Genomic DNA, 15355 nt, shown 5'->3' on the forward strand with positions numbered 1-15355 from the left:
GGCACCGCGGGTTAAAGCCCCCGCCCGCGGCGCCGGCATCCCATAGGGGCGCTGACCGAGTCCCGGCCACTCCACTTCCCATGCAGCTCCCTGCTAGTGCGCTTGGGAAAATGGCCAAAGATGGCTGGAGAGCTTCACCCCTGGCACCTACGCGGGAGATGGAGGGAGCTCCTGGCTCCTGGCTTCAGTCTGGCCCATCCCCGGCTGTTGTGGCCAGCTGGGGAGTGAACCAGCGAATGGATGATTTCAGTCTCACTCTGCTTTTCAAATAAGTAAGTAAATCTTAAAAAAAAAAAAAAAAAAAAAGAAACTTGTTGGTCCATGAGGCTGGATGCTGGGAGTCCAGGATGGCAGGGGGTGGGGTGGGGGCGGGGCGGCTAAACTCCGCCTTCTATAAGAACCCACTGTTCTGATAGGGTGTTCTGATAGGGCCCTCCTGATGTCATCTCTTAAAGGGGCCACCCCTCACACCATTGCAAAGGGGGCGGGGGTAAAGTCTCCAACAGGTGGACGCTGGAGGCCCGGTCCACCCACAGCAGGGGCTTGGTGCTCCTGGCTCCCCAAGCTGCAGCCCTGTCCGGGGTCTGCGGCCCGAGGAGCTGTGCACTGGGCTGTTTTTCTCTGGGAAGTTGCGTTCCAAGATTTCTGGCTCCAAACAGCACGTTTTCAAAGCACTTGGAGAGTGCTGTATTCCCAGGCTGGGGACAGCCCGCGCTGGATTCCGGGCCAGGGCAGACCTGCGGGCAGCGGGGTGAGCCAGGCACCTGGCCTCGCTCTGTGTCTCTCCCCGCCTGCACACCCCTGCTGCGGTTCCGCGCTCTGGGCCGCCTCCGAGGCTGATGGCGTCCCAGATCTGCCTCTGGCTCTCTGCCTGAGCAGGCTCGCAGGTCACTGGAGGGCGTGTCCGGCTCGGAATACAGCAAAACAGAACGTGAAAAGGCTCTCACAGCCCCGGCTGCCTGAGTCTGCAAGGGGAAGAGAGGGTGCCCGCCGGGGGACGAGGAATGAGTCACTCCCCGCAGCTGGCTCCTGACCCACATCCACCCAGAGAGCGCGGCAGGGGCCCGAGGCCCTGGGCTTGGGGTCTTTGAAGTTGGACGTGGAGCAGGGCTCCTCTTGTGCCTGCGACACGCAAGGGACGGTGCTGACGTCCTGACCATGCGGCTTGGTGGCTGGAGCCCTGTGTCACTGTCCCCAGCCCCAGCCCCTTAGCCAGTCTCAGCGACTGTGTCCCTTCCCGGCTCCGGTCTCCTGGTGGTTCCTCGGCTCTGCCCAGCGGATCCACAAAGAGCCCTAACCCGGGAGGTTTCCCGCAGCAGGACCTGTGCCGCCTCGCGCCACCGCCACTGGTGTGGGCAGGGCCACGCTCCCTCTGAAAACCGCGGGGAGGAGATGAACTAGCCTCTTCCAGCTTCTGGTAATTTCCAGCCACCCACCCACGGCGTCCGTGGTGCAGAGCTGAGTCACCCCCGTCTCCTGCTGTCTCCTGCCGGGTCGGGCTGTGTCCTGCTCTCCCCTCTTTGGACAGGGACAGGAGTCACATGGAGGAGGGCCCGCCCTCAGGACCTCATCTTCGCTTGATTACATCTGAAATTAAGGTCCCATCACAGGGGGTTAGGACTTCAGCATAGCATTATAGGAGGCATAGATTGAAGCCGTGACCCCAGTTTTTCTTCTGTGTAGGCACTTGGGCCGGGCTGGGCTGTCCCAGTCTGCTAGTCCCTGCTCCAGGAGCCCTGGGCAGACAGAGAGGAGGGAGCAGGTGAGAGGGGTGGGGAGTGCACGGGTGGGCGGGCATGAATGCTGGGAGGGAGAAGGAGGAGTCAGGTTGCCCGGCTTCGATTGGCTGAGGGTGGTGCCAGTTGTTGAGTGGGGGAGAGGCAGTGGAGTAGACTCGGGTTCGAGTCCCTGGTAGCCCTGGCCACCTGGGCAGGCAGGTGGAGCCCTCAGGCCATGACAGGTGCCCTGACCTTCGGGGCACATCCCTCAGCGCTTCTGGAAGGGCACCCCAAAGCTGCCTCTATGTTTCTTTTTTTTTTTTATTTGACAGGTAGAGTTATAGACAGTGAGAGAGAGAGACAGACAGAGAGAAAGGCCTTCCTTCTGTTGGTTCACTCCCCAAATGGCCGCAACGGCCAGAGCTATGCCAATCTGAAGCCAGGAGCCAGGTGCCCCAGGCCCTGGGGCTCTGCCCTGGGAAGGCACTGATGCTGTGTTGCTCTCACATCGTGAGTTCATTTCTTTGAGACTGGACCAAGATCAAAGAAAGAGCCTGACCCTGGATCCCTCTGGCTTCCTGCCTCACCACAATGCCACAGCCACGGCCACAGCCACGAGGCCCTCGCCAGACCCGGGCAGAAGCCAGTGCTGCGGCCTTGAACCTCCGGAGCTAAATGCACCTCCTTTCTTTATACGTTTGCCAACCTCAGTGTTCAGTTGGAGCCATGGGAAATGGACAGAGACCGGCGCTCATGCAACCTGACCTTGGCTGTTTCACCATGGCCTCCTGCCTCTTCCTGGTCACGGCGCAGGGCGATGACGTCAGGGCCAGCTCTCATCAGCGGCAGCTTCCTGCTTCCTGATCCTCTATGCCCATTTTACATGGTGCACCATCTTACACGGTGCCAGATGTTTGTGGCCCGTGCTGGGCTCTGGGCAGACCAGGCCTTTCTGGAAAGGACCCTGCAGCCTCTACCCCCGTTCCTGCTCAGGCCTCGCTCTGGCCATGCAGGGTAAGAACAACCCGGGTCCTGGCGGCAGGCAGCTAAGACGTATGGGATTTAATAAGCGCGTCGGGGCTGGGCGCGGCGCGGCTGTGCTACCCGCTCTTGTGGGAGGTAAATTTCCTTCTTTTGTAATCGGGGGTGTCTGGAGCAGGTGACCCACTCTGTGTTACCACGACCGGGTTATTATGGCCATAAATCCTTCTGCCTCTGCTCCTTCCATTTACATTAAATACAGTCTCCGTTAGGGCGTCTAAATTAGCTTTCAGAGGAGAAACCCTTGTGTAATTTAAAGGGGATGCGGAATGCGACTGAGACAGGGGAACGGAGGGCAGAGAAGGGAGTGCGGTGAAGGTTTCCAGCCCCAGACCAGGGACGGGGGAGGGGGAAGCTCAAAGCTCGGCTCACTGCCCCCCCAGGTGTCCAAAGCCCCCTGGAGTGAGGGCGTCTCCAAGTTCTCGAATTCATTTGTGGGTGTGGAGTGCACGGGCTCCCGCAGGGGATGAGCTCCGGGTGTTTGGGACCCTAATGGAAGCCAATCGGGCAGAAGCAGGTGTGCAAGGAGAGAGCTCCGGAGTGGGGGCTGCCTCCCGGAGGGGTCAGAGCTTGTCCGGTCTGGCAGGCCAAGCGAGATGACTGCTGTGTGTGTGTGTGTGTGTGTGTGTGTTGACCTGTGGTTTCTTTGCATTTCGTCGGGTTAAATGCACATAGCAGGAGATACAGGCATCGTAAGCGTACAGTGCGACGGGCTGACGGGACTCCCGTGGAAGCAGCTGCTCCGTGATCTAAGTATGCGGCCGCGTCCCGGTCCATCCGAGCCTCCGCCCAGGCCTCACGGCTCTGATTTCCATCCCCGTTGATGGCACAGAAGTCTCTGCGCAATAAGGTCGCTTCTGTATCTGTCCTCTTGTCCCTTGCCTGTCTGTGAGGCTCAGGCAGCTTGGCGTCGAGCGGCAGCTTGGTCCTCTCTGAGAGCAGCTTTCCCGGCATTGACCTCTATGTGCAGTCCACGCAGGCACAGTTCACACATACGGGGGTCTTCAGAAAGCTCATGGGAAATTCACGTTGTGCGAAAACTATGCACGGGCTCCCAAATTCTTTTTGCGTGCAAATAAACATATTGAATTCCATTTTCCCATGAACCCCTTGAAGTACCCCCACGTATACCCTCCCTCTATATTAAATGGACCCACGTACTCTCTTTTTTTAAGATTTGTTTATTTGATAGGCAGAGTTATAGAGAGGCAGAGAGAGAGAGAGAGAGAGAGGTCTTCCTTCTGCTGGTTCACTCCCCAGATGGCCGCAATGGCCAGAGCTGCGCCGATCTGGAGCCAGGAGCCAGGAGCTTCTTCTGGGTCTCCCACATGGGTGCAGGGCCCAAGGACTTGGGCCATCTTCCACTGCTTTCCCAGGCCATAGCAGAGAGCTGGATCAGAAGTGGAGCAGCTGGGACTTGAACCTGCGTCCGTATGGGGTGCCGGCATTGCAGGCAGAGGCTTTACCCACTACGCCACAGCTCCATCCCTGCCAAGTACTCTTAATTTGCATTAATATCCTTCCTCCTGCTGACAGGTATTGTGTTTGTTTCTGGGTTGTGAGCAATGTGGTGAATCTTTTGTGAGTATTTTCTGTGGGCTTACATTTTCATTGTTGTTGGTCAAGATCAGCTTCCTTTATTAAAAACATAGATGAAAAGTAATTTAGGAAAAGGGCTTATATCTTGGGATTGAGATGGTTTCATGGGACAGAAATAATTTTCAAAGCATTCCTAAATCCAGCTGGCCTACATTTGAAAAGGTTTTGTGTTTTGTGAGCTCTCAGGTGGATGGCACCTGTGAGGAGGCTAGGTGAGGCTTGGTGGTGACAAGATCCACTTGCCTCCCCAGAACTGAAAACCCAGAAACAGAAAATCAAAGGACGGATGCCCAGAAGGGACAAGAGCAAGGAAAACTGGAATTAAAACTGCCTGCTGTTCTCCCACCAATAATTCAACGATTTCCTTTTCAAACGTCCAAAGCACGCCGCGTAGGGAGCCGCGCACTGTAGCTGGGCTGTAAGCCGGCCCCGGCAACCAATGGAAAGAAGACGCAGGGCCAGGCTCACAGGTGCGAGACTCGGGTCGGAGCATTGGGTCCCCACCCGGACGAGGGTCCTGGCGCGACATTTAACGCCCCTGGTTGCTCTGTGAGATTCCGATGGAACTGAACTTGGCTCCGAGTTTTGCGAGTGAAGTCTCATGGCACAGCAGGGCGTGTGCTGGGCCACCCTCTTCAGTCAGCCGCCCCTTCCCCACTCTCCCCTGGTGGCCACGGCTGCCCTTGGCCTCGGCCACGTGATGTTTTGGGGATGGGCCACAGCAATTTCTCGCCTAAGCTCAGTGGAGATGCCTACTGTCCAGGATTTTCAGATTTTTCTTGAATAAATACTGCTCTGGTCTGAGTATTTGTGTCCTCAATTTACATATTGAAATCTGAGCCTCTAAGGTGAGTGTTTACATTAAAGACACTAAATAATCTACTCTCTTAAAAGATTATTTATTTGAAAGGCAGAGTTACACACAGAGAGATGGAGAGGCAGAGAGAGGTCTTCCGTCCACTGGTTCACTCCCCAATTGGCTGCAACGGCCGGAGCTGGGCCAATCCGAAGCCAGGAGCCAAGAGCTTCTTCTGGGTCTCCCATGTGGGTGCAGGGGTCCAAGGACTTGAGCCATATTCTGCTTTCCCAGGCCATAGCAGGAAGCTGGATCGGAAATGGAGCAGCCGGGACTTGAACTGGTGCCCATATGGGATGCCAATACTGCAGGCAGCGGCTTTACCTGCTATGCCACGGTGCTGGCCCCTAAATAGTCTGCTTTTTAAAGTTTAGCTGGAACTAAAAAGTTATCATAGCAAAATGAAAGCTGCAGGCCAATCCTTGAGGCTAATCCCAAAGTTCTTGGAAAAATGGAATGAAAAGGGAGCTGCCTTGGAAAAAGATAACTGCTTTGCAGTGGAGGATGGCCCAAGTCCTTGGGCTCCTGCGCCCACGTGGGAGACCGGGAGGAAGCACCTGGCTCCTGGCTTCAGATCGGCGCAGCACCGGCCGTGGCGGCCATTTGGGGAGTGAACCAACGGAAGGAAGACCTTTTTCTCTGTCTTTCCTTCTCACTTTCTGTAACTCTACCTGTCAAATAAATAAATAAAATCTTTTAAAAAAATAACTGCTTTGGCACTCAAATATTTTGAAATCCATACATAACTTTCTCATAGTATGTATGCTCCATGAATTTGTAAGAGATTATATAATAATAACTGTTTTTCTATATATTATCAGAAAACAATTAGAAAATAAATAAGAACAAACCCTACTAATGATGGCATCCAAGAATAAATATAAAAAGTAAATCATAAATATAATTTTTAATAAATATAAATAACAATAAAATACTTGGAAATAAACCTAGGCTCCAGCTCCGTGGTGCAGTAGGTTAATCCTCCACCTGCGGTGCCAGCATCCCACATGGGCACAGATCTAGTCCCAGCTGCTCCTCTTCCGATCCAGCTCTCTACTGTGGCCTGGGAAAGCAGTGGAGGATGACTCAAGTCCTTGGGCTTCTGCACTTGCGTGGGAGACATGGAGGAAGCTCCTGGCTCCTGGGTTTGGATTGGCACAGCTCCAGCCATTGTGGCCAATTGGGGAGTGAACCAGTGGATGGAAGACCTCTCTCTGCCTCTCCTTCTCTCTCTGTGTAACTCTGACTTTCAAGTAAATAAATAAATCTTAAAAAAAAATGGGGCTGGTGCCATGGTGCAGTAGGTTAATCCTCTGCCTCCAGCACCGGCATCCCATATGGGCACTGGTTCTAGTCCTGGCTGCTCCTCTTCCAATCCAGCTCTCTGCTATGGCCTGGGAGGGCAGTGGAGGATGGCCCAAGTCCTTGGGCCCCTGCACCCACATAGGAGACCCGGAAGAAGCTCTTGGCTCCTGGCTTTGGATTGGCCCATCTCCGGCCATTGCGGCCATTTGAGGAGTGAACCAACGTAAGGAAGACCTTTCTCTCTGTCTCTTTCTCTCACTGTCTATAACTCTACTGCTCAAATAAATAAATAAAAATATTAAAAAAGGAAGATTTGTAAGACCTCTACATTAATAACTATAAAACATGGCTGGAAAAAAGTCAGACCTCAATAAATGAAGAGCTATACTATGTTCATGGAATCAGACTCAATAAATGAAAAGCTATACTATGTTCATGGATTGGGAGACTATATTTCAAGGTGAAATTTCTTACCATATCACTCTATATTTCAACAGAATCCCTATGGAAAGGTGCTTTGTAGAAAATAACAAGTGACTCTAAAATTTGTCAGCCAGTCTTAACCAGGGGCCCTGACTCTGACAAGAATTTAATCTCTAGGTTGGTGCACATACTGCCCTTACCCCTCTCCTTTTCCTTTGGCTTTTAATCAAGTCATGGTTTCAAGGAGGAGCAATCACCACATCGGCTTCTTTCCTCTTCTCTGCGTGAAGTCAAGTTAGAGCTGAGCAGCCCTGTACCCTGAGGGTGGGGGGTTCACACCTGCCCCCATGAGGAGGAAGACTGTGGCTTTGGCAAGATCGGCAGAGCTGGCAGCAAGGCACGTCCTCCACTTGTCTCTGCTGATAACAAACAGGAAGTGATGAAGCAACTATTTATTTTTTAAAGATTTATTTATTTATTTTAAAGTCAGAGTTACACAGAGAGAGGAGAGACAGAGAGAGAGGTCTTTCATCCACTGGTTGACTCCCCAATTGACCACAATGGCCAGAGCTGTGCTGATCCAAAGCCAGGAGCTTCTTCCAGGTCTCCCATGTGGGTGCAGGGGCTCAAGGACTTGGGCCATCTTCTACTGCTTTCCTAGGCCATAGCAGAAAGCTGGATTGGAAGTGGAGCAGCCAGGACAGGAACCGGTGCCCATAAGGTGGTGGCTTTATCTGCTATGTCACTGTGCCAGCCCCGAAGCAATATTTTTTTATAGGAGAGATTTATTTGAAGAAATATTTCAATGGTAGAGTTATAGACAGTGAGAGAGAAAGAGAAAGAAAGGTCTTTCTTCCGTTGGTTCACTCCCCAAATGGCTGCTATGGCCAGCACTGTGAAGATCCGTAGCCAGGAACCAGGTACTCCCTCCTGGTTTCCCATGCGGGTGTAGGGCCCAAGCACTTGGGCCATCCTCCACTGCCCTCCCGGACCACAGCAGAGAGCTGGAATGGAAGAGTAGCAACCGTGACTAGAATCCGGTGCCCATATGGGATGCCAGTGCCGCAGGCAGAGGATTAACCAAGTGAGCCACAGCACCAGCCTCCGAAGCAACTATTTTTAAACAGCATTTTGTGCTACCTGGTAATTCTTATTTTTATCACATGTATTGATAGTTTTCTTCTTGCTATGTAGAATACTGTTTGACTGCTGTTTGCTTTTCTGTTTCCCTATTGATGGTATTTGGGTTGTTTTGAGTTTGGGGATGCTATAAATAAAGCTGTGCACATGCATGTACAGGTCTTGGTGCAGACGTCTGTTTAGGTCTTGGGTAAACATTGGAATTGCCAGGTCATAGGGGAAGTGTATGTTTAGCATTATAAGAAGCTTTTCAAAGTGTCTATACCATGTTGCATTCTCACAGTAAATCTGTTTCCTGTTATTTCTTCTTGCCCAGAAGTGGAGCTAATATTTGGCTTCAAGCAGTCAGTTATCTTTTTTTTTTTTTTTTTTGACAGGCAGAGTTAGACAGAGAGAGAGAGACAGAGAGAAAGGTCTTCCTTCCATTGGCTCACCCCCTAAATGGCAGCCTATGGCTGGTGCGCTTGCACCGATCTGAAGCCAGGAGCCAGGTGCTTCCTCCTGGTCTCCCATGCGGGTGCAGGGCCCAAGCACTTGGGCCATCCTCCACTGCCTTCCTGGGCCATGGCAGAGAGCTGGACTGGAAGAGGAACAACCGGGACAGAACTGGTGCTCCAGCCGGGACTAGAACCCAGAGTACCAGTGCCGCAGGCGGAGAATTAGCCTAGTGAGCCGTGGCGCCTGCCCTTTATTTTTATCTTTTTTTTTTTAAAGATTTACTGATTTATTCACTTGAAAGGCTGAGTTATAGAGAAACAGAAGCGGAGAGACACAAAGAGAGGTCTTCCTTATACTGGTTTACTCCCCAATTGGCTGCAATGGCTGGAGCTGTACCAATCCGAAGCCAGGAGCCAGGAGCTTCTTCCGGGTGTCCCATTCAGGTCCAGGGGCCTAAAGACTTGGGCCATATTCTACTGCTTTCCCAGGCCATATTAGAGAGCTGGATTGGAAGTGGAGGAGCTGAGACTCGAACTGCACACATATGAAATTCTAGCACTGCAGCCAGTGGCTTTACCTACTACACCGCAGCACCGGCCCCAGTCAGTTACCTTTCATAGGCATTGAAAAATGGGAAAAATCTGTTTTATATATATCCATTGATTAACCATTTCTGGCACTCTTCCTTCTTTGGTGTGGATTCAATTTCCATCTGATATCACATTCCTGTCTTCTGCTTCTGAAGTTCAGAAGTGCTGAGTTGCTTGTGAATGTCTGCAGAAGTCTTTATTTAGCCGTTGTTGTTGTTGAGTGTTGTTGTTGAGTAGCCGTAGCTTCCTAGGTCGACAGTTGTTTTCTTTCAGTATTTTACAGATGCCATTCCACTGTCTTCTGCGTGGCATAAGTGTGGAAGAAGAGTCTGCTGTAATTCTTTGCTAAGTGATTTGACAGCGAGCTGCCTTGGTGCATGTGTGTATCTGTATCTGTATGTCTGTGTGTATACATGCATGTTTGTGTGTATCTGCACATACATGTGTTATGTGTATGTATGTTTTTGCATGTGTATTTGTGTATACATGTGTATGTATTTGTGTAATTGTGTTTTATGTATGTATATGTATATGTGTATTTGCATATGCCTGTGTTATGTGTGCATGCACACATATGCACATATGTGCATGTGTGTATGTGTTACATGCATTGCATGTTTGTATGTTATGCACATGTACATGTATATTATATGTATGTGTGTATGTGTTTGTGTGTCTGTATCTGTGTACACACGTGTGTATATGTGTGTTTGTGTGCACTTGTGTATATATGTGTTTTGTGTATCTTTATGTATGTGCACTTGTGTACGTGTGTATGTATGTATATGCATGTGTATATATGTGTTACGTGTATGCGTGTATGTATGGGTGTATATGTGTTTGTGTATGTGTGTATATGTGTATGTATGTTTATGTGTATGTGTGTGTTTGTGAATGCTTATTCTGTTTGGGGCTTATTGATCTGTGGGTTCAGTTTTTATCAAATTTTGAAAAAATTTCTTTTCTTCAAATTGTTTCTACCACCCTTTTTCCTAGAATTTCAATTATGCCTAGCTTAGAACATTCATACTGTCCCACATCACTGATTTTCTTATTTAATTTTCTTTATTTATGATTCATTTTACATTTAGCCCTATTGCTATGCCTTCATGTCACTGATCTTCTGTAGTATCTGATCTGTTTGTCCCCTCCAGTGTATTTTTTTAAAAGATGTTATTTATTTATTTGAGAGGTAGAGTTACAGAGAGAGGGAGAGACAGAGAGAGGTCTTCCACCCACTGGTTCACTCCCAAAATGGCCACAACAGCTGGAGATGAGCCAATCCAAAGCCAGGAGCCAGGAGCTTCTTCCAGGTCTCCCACTTGGGTGCAGGGGCCCAAGGACTTGGGCCACCTTCCACTACTTTCCCAGGACATAGCAGAGAGCTGGATTGGAAGTGGAGCAGCCAGGACTTGAACTGGTGTCCATATGGGATGCTGGCACTGCAGGCAGAAGCTTAACCTACAGCACTGGCCCCTCCAGTGTGTTTTTAGATTTTATTTTGGGTATTACACTTTTTATGCATGCATTGAGTATCCTTTTTTTTGGATTTCTAAAAAAATTTATTTCATTTATCTCTTCATTATGCTCATGATTTATTTTTATATTTTCTTGCTAATTGAAACACTTGCAATCCCTTTTAAATGTACTTGTCTGTTAATTACATCATTTATTTAATTTCTTGGTCTGTTGTCTCTTTGTTATGGATCACATTTTTTTACTTTCTTTCGTGACTTGTTATTTTTGGTTGGATGCTGGACATCATGAATTTGTACCAAATTTTGTTTCTTCCTTCAAAGAGCTTTAGGTTTTGTTGTGGCACATAGTTAAATTTCTTGATTCCTTTGAAGCTTGCTATTAATCTTTGCTCAGCCTTTCTCAGAACACTATTTGGTCTAGAGAGAATTTAGCTCCAGTCCTAAGTAGATGTCTTTCCAATATCCCGTGTGTTATGAAGTCTTGTCACTGTAGAAGGTGGGAAAACAAGCTTAGTGAATATTCCCAGCCACATGTGAGCCTCAGGAATTGTTCAATCTATTGCTTTTGGGTGATATCCCCCATCCCCACCATAGAATTTCATCACCCACATGTGCAGACCAATAATTAGCCAGAGTCAAGGTGACCCTTTTATTGCAGATCTACATTCTCTCTCTCTCCCTCCCTCTCCTCCCTTCCTCTCTTTCTTCCTCTCTCCCTCCCCCTCCTCCCTTCCTCTCTCTCTCCCTCTCTCCTTCCCTTGCCCTCCTTCTCTCCCTCTCTCTCTTTCTCTCTCTCTCCCTCTTTCTCCCTCCCCTCTCTCCCTCCCTCTCTCTCTCTCTCCCCCTCCTCCCTTCCTCTCTCTCTCCCTCTCTCCTTCCCTTACCCTCCTTCTCTCCCTCTCTCTCTTTCTCCCTCCCCTCTCTCTCCCTCTCTCTGTCTCTCTCTCCCTCTCTCTTTCCCTCCTCCCTCCCTCTGCCCTTGTCCCTCTCCCTCTCTTCTCCCTCCCTCCCTCTCTCTCTCCCTCCCCTCCCCCCTCTCATGTCATTTCTGCCCAGTGCTGTGCTCTGAAATCTTGGCCTTGCAGCCTCTACAAACCCCAGCTTCTTCTTCGCCAGACCCTTTGCTCTGTTTGTGTTCTTCCTCCTCTTCTGAGGCTTCCCTCTTGGCAGTAAGCGGGGCTCACCCTGTTTGTTCCTTTAAACTAGGGGTTTCTGATATGTCCTGTCTGTTGCCCAGTACATGAAAACAGTTGTTTCAAATATTTTGTCCAGTTTTCCAGTTGGTTACAAAGGGAGCCTGGGGGAAAAGCCAACATATTTTCTTTCTTGCTGCGCTCCCCCAGCAAAGAACACCTCACTTCTGGTCACCAAGATGTGAGGAGATTTCTCTCCACCAACACCAAGAAATTCACCGCTGGATGCTAACAATCCAAGCCAGTGCCAACGCTACCCCCTGGAGATGATGTCCGCTCCCCCAGGTTGCGCGCTCTGCTCCACAGGAGTGAACCCTGTCATCAGTTGCCAGCTGCAAGCCCCAGGGGTGACCCTAGAAAGTGGGCCAGATGAGGTCACCGGAGGCGTCTGACTTTGGTGGCATCAGGTTGAGAACCTGAGTTGCTCGCACCTTTCCCCATGAGGTAGGTCCCGGGTGGGCAGTTCTCCAAGATGGCGGCCAGTGGTAGTCACCTGCCCGTACTCATACCCTTGTGTGGTCTCTCCCGCACAGAATACGCCGGACCTGTGTGCAAGCAACCGGATGCCGTGGAAATGCTGGTGTGTGCGGCTTCCAAGGACATCACAAAGACGCAGAAGCTGCTCTCTCTCTCAGATGCTTCAGTCAAGATGAGCCGCTACGTCCTGAATACACGCGCACAACCCTGTGGGGAGGCGGCTTGGCGGGGAGCCGAAGCGTCCAGCTGACAGCCTGCTTGGTGTACCTGAGTTGTCTCGGACACAGATCCTCCCGCCCCGGACGAGCCTTCGGACGAGCCCAGCCCCAGCTGACCTCCCGGCTGTGCGAGAGGCCCTGGGCCAGAACCGCCTCTCCTGCGGGACCCCCTAGAGACTCCTGGCCTGCAGAAACTGGGAGATACCAGGCTGTTGTTGCTTTATTTATTTATTTGTTTATTGTTTACTTACTTGAAAAGCAGAGTTACAGAGAGACAGAGACAGAGAGAGAGAGAGAGATCTTCTATCTGCTGGTTCACTCCCCAGAGGGCCACAATGGCCAGGGCTGGGCCAGGCTGAAGGCAGGATCAGGAACTTCGTCCTGGTCTCCCACGTGGGTGGCAGGGACCCAAGCACCTGGGCCATCCCCCTCTGCTTTAGCAGGTGCATTAGCAGGGAGCTGGATCAGAAGCGGAACAGCTGGGACTGGAACCAGGCGCTCTGATGGGGGGATGTCCGTGTTGCAAGTGGCAGCCTAACCCACTGGGCCGCGATGTGGCCGCACCAGGGGACATCCCCAGAGCCTTCACTCTGCTGTTGTGCTTTGCAGAAGACTCCAGGATGTGACACGACCTCGTGCGCTTCCAGATTTCCAACTCCCTTTGGCCGCAGCCCCTCATCTTTATGCCTGCTCCTGCCCCGGCACCTTTGACTTCTTGCTGAGCACGGCTGGGAACGGGTTTGCTGGAAGCACCTGTAGGCGGTGCCGGGTGGGGTGGCCATGGGAGGGGGAAGAGCGCTGCTGCACCTCTCAGGCCTCGGCTCCCTCACCTGCACACAGAGAGTTGTCTGGGGCCCCATCGGGACGTGGCTTCCGCTCTGTCACCTCCACGCGGAGACTGGGTGAGGCGCATGCGTGCTCGCCTGTCCTGGTCACTCCTTCGCCAATTAGATGCGATGGGGGGAACAATTGGAACCAGATTAATCAAGGTATCCAGCAGTTATAGATATGCTAATGTTCTCTGCTAATGACTGATGAGAGCAGGTAATTGGAGGCGACAGGTAGGTGCAGAGCAGGTGAAAAAAAATTCAGCTCTTAGAGAAAATATCGCATTCAGAGAGCCAGAGAATGATTAATGGAGGCTCTGGAATCGCCAAGAGCAGCCAGAAGAAACGGTTTGGCACGGAAAGTGCTCAGGGGACGTAACCTTGGTGAGGCCGCGGGGCGGGCTGGGGAGACTGTGGACAGAGCCCAGGGAAGGGGTGGGGCGGGGCCTTGAGTGTCCCTGGGGAGGCTGGGGGCAGGGTAGCCCCGCAGGTGGCCCCCAGGGAGATCTGGCTTCCTGTACAGTCAGGGTTGGAGCTGCGGGTGGGGATGGAGAGGATGATTGACAGCTGTCACGCAATTGGCCTGTCCAGTCCAGTGGACGAAGACTGGGGTGTGTGTCCACCAGGAGGGCGCTGCCCTCAACCGGACGCTTCCAGCCCCTCCGTCTCCCTCAGTACCCGCCCTGTGCACCTGCAGCCCCACTCCCCGCTCCCCTCGGTCGGTGGGGTATTTTCTAGACAGCCTGAGCAGCAGGCAGGCGCCCGCTGTGGTGGGTAAGCGGGCTGCACAGCTCCTCTCCCTACTCCCGCACCCCTCCCTGCCCGCCCTTTCGGAAGTCCCTGGTTCTCCGAGATCCCTTCGAGGCCGTACACATGGGGAGGGAAGTGGGGCAGGCGGGGAGGGAGGCTGAGCCCCTGGGGTGCACCCAGCTCCTTCTGTCTGCTCTGAACTCAGAGACGCAGGGACCCCGTGCTCCTGGCTGCAGGGTGGGGGGCAATGCCTTCCTTTAGGGAAACTTACATCTCTGAGCTGCTGCCTTCCGGTGCAGAAAACCTTTGAGAGTGTCTCATCCGCTCATTCTCAGACGTCGGACAATAACCTGCACGAGCCCCTGTGCCAGTGCCCCCAGACCCGGGAGCCCAGTAGTTACGGACAGCAGGGACCCCCGTGAACCGGGGCGCTCTGCAGGGGGCCACAGTGTGGCCCTGCTGGACCGACCTGAAGGAGAAGTAGGCATGCAACTCCAGGGTCCGGTCCACTTCAAGAGGGTTAGGTGAGGGCGGGGCTCGGGACAGCTGCCCTGGAACACGACCGCCTGGCGCTGGGGCAAACGGCAGGTCAGGAAGAGCCTTCTTTCCTGGCTCTTGTCCTTCACCTGGAGCAAATCACAGGACCCCAGACGGGGGGGGGGACCCCAGACAGGGCGGCCCCCAGACGGAGGGGACCCCAGATGGGGAGGACCCCAGATGGGACATCCCAGACGGGGGGCACCCCAGACAGGGCAGCCCCCAGACGGAGGGGACCTCAGATGGGACATCCCAGACGGGGGGCACCCCAGACAGGGCAGACCCCAGACGGAGGGGACCCCAGACGGAGGGGACCCCAGATGGGACAGACCCCAAACGGGGGGACCCCAGACAGGGCGGACCCCAGACGGAGGGGACCCCAGACGGAGGGGACCCCAGATGGAGGGGACCCCAGATGGGACATCCCAGACGGGGGGCACCCCAGACAGGGCAGACCCCAGACGGCGGGGACCCCAGATGGGGAGGGCCCCAGACAGGGGGGACCCCAGACAGGGAGGACCCTTGATGGGGGGGACCCCAGATGGAGGGGACCCCAGACAGAGGGGACCCCAGATGGAGAGGACCACAGATGGGACAGATCCCAGATGGGGGGCACCCCAGACAGGGTGGACCCCAGACGGAGGGGACCCCAGATGGGGAGGACCCCAGACAGGGGGGACCCCAGACGGGGAGGACCCTTGATGGGGGGGACCCCAGACGTGGAGACCCCAGACGGGGGGACCCCAGATTGGGGGAACCCAGATG

General features: G+C 52.8%; 1 long non-coding RNA gene across 1 annotated transcript; it reads left to right on the top strand.

Annotated features, from left to right (window-relative positions):
• Positions 1-2061: 2061 nt before the first annotated feature.
• Positions 2062-12683, top strand: LOC149121087 (uncharacterized). Its single transcript, XR_016223782.1, has 3 exons — positions 2062-2732; positions 11932-12225; positions 12315-12683. It is a non-coding gene; the product is annotated as an uncharacterized LOC149121087 (long non-coding RNA).
• The last annotated feature ends 2672 nt before the right edge of the window (positions 12684-15355 follow it).

The sequence above is a fragment of the Oryctolagus cuniculus genome, chromosome 17 (assembly GCF_051225735.1).
Source record: "Oryctolagus cuniculus isolate XC-2025 breed Fujian yellow rabbit chromosome 17, ASM5122573v1, whole genome shotgun sequence".
In the NCBI taxonomy this organism is placed as follows: Eukaryota; Metazoa; Chordata; class Mammalia; order Lagomorpha; family Leporidae; genus Oryctolagus; species Oryctolagus cuniculus.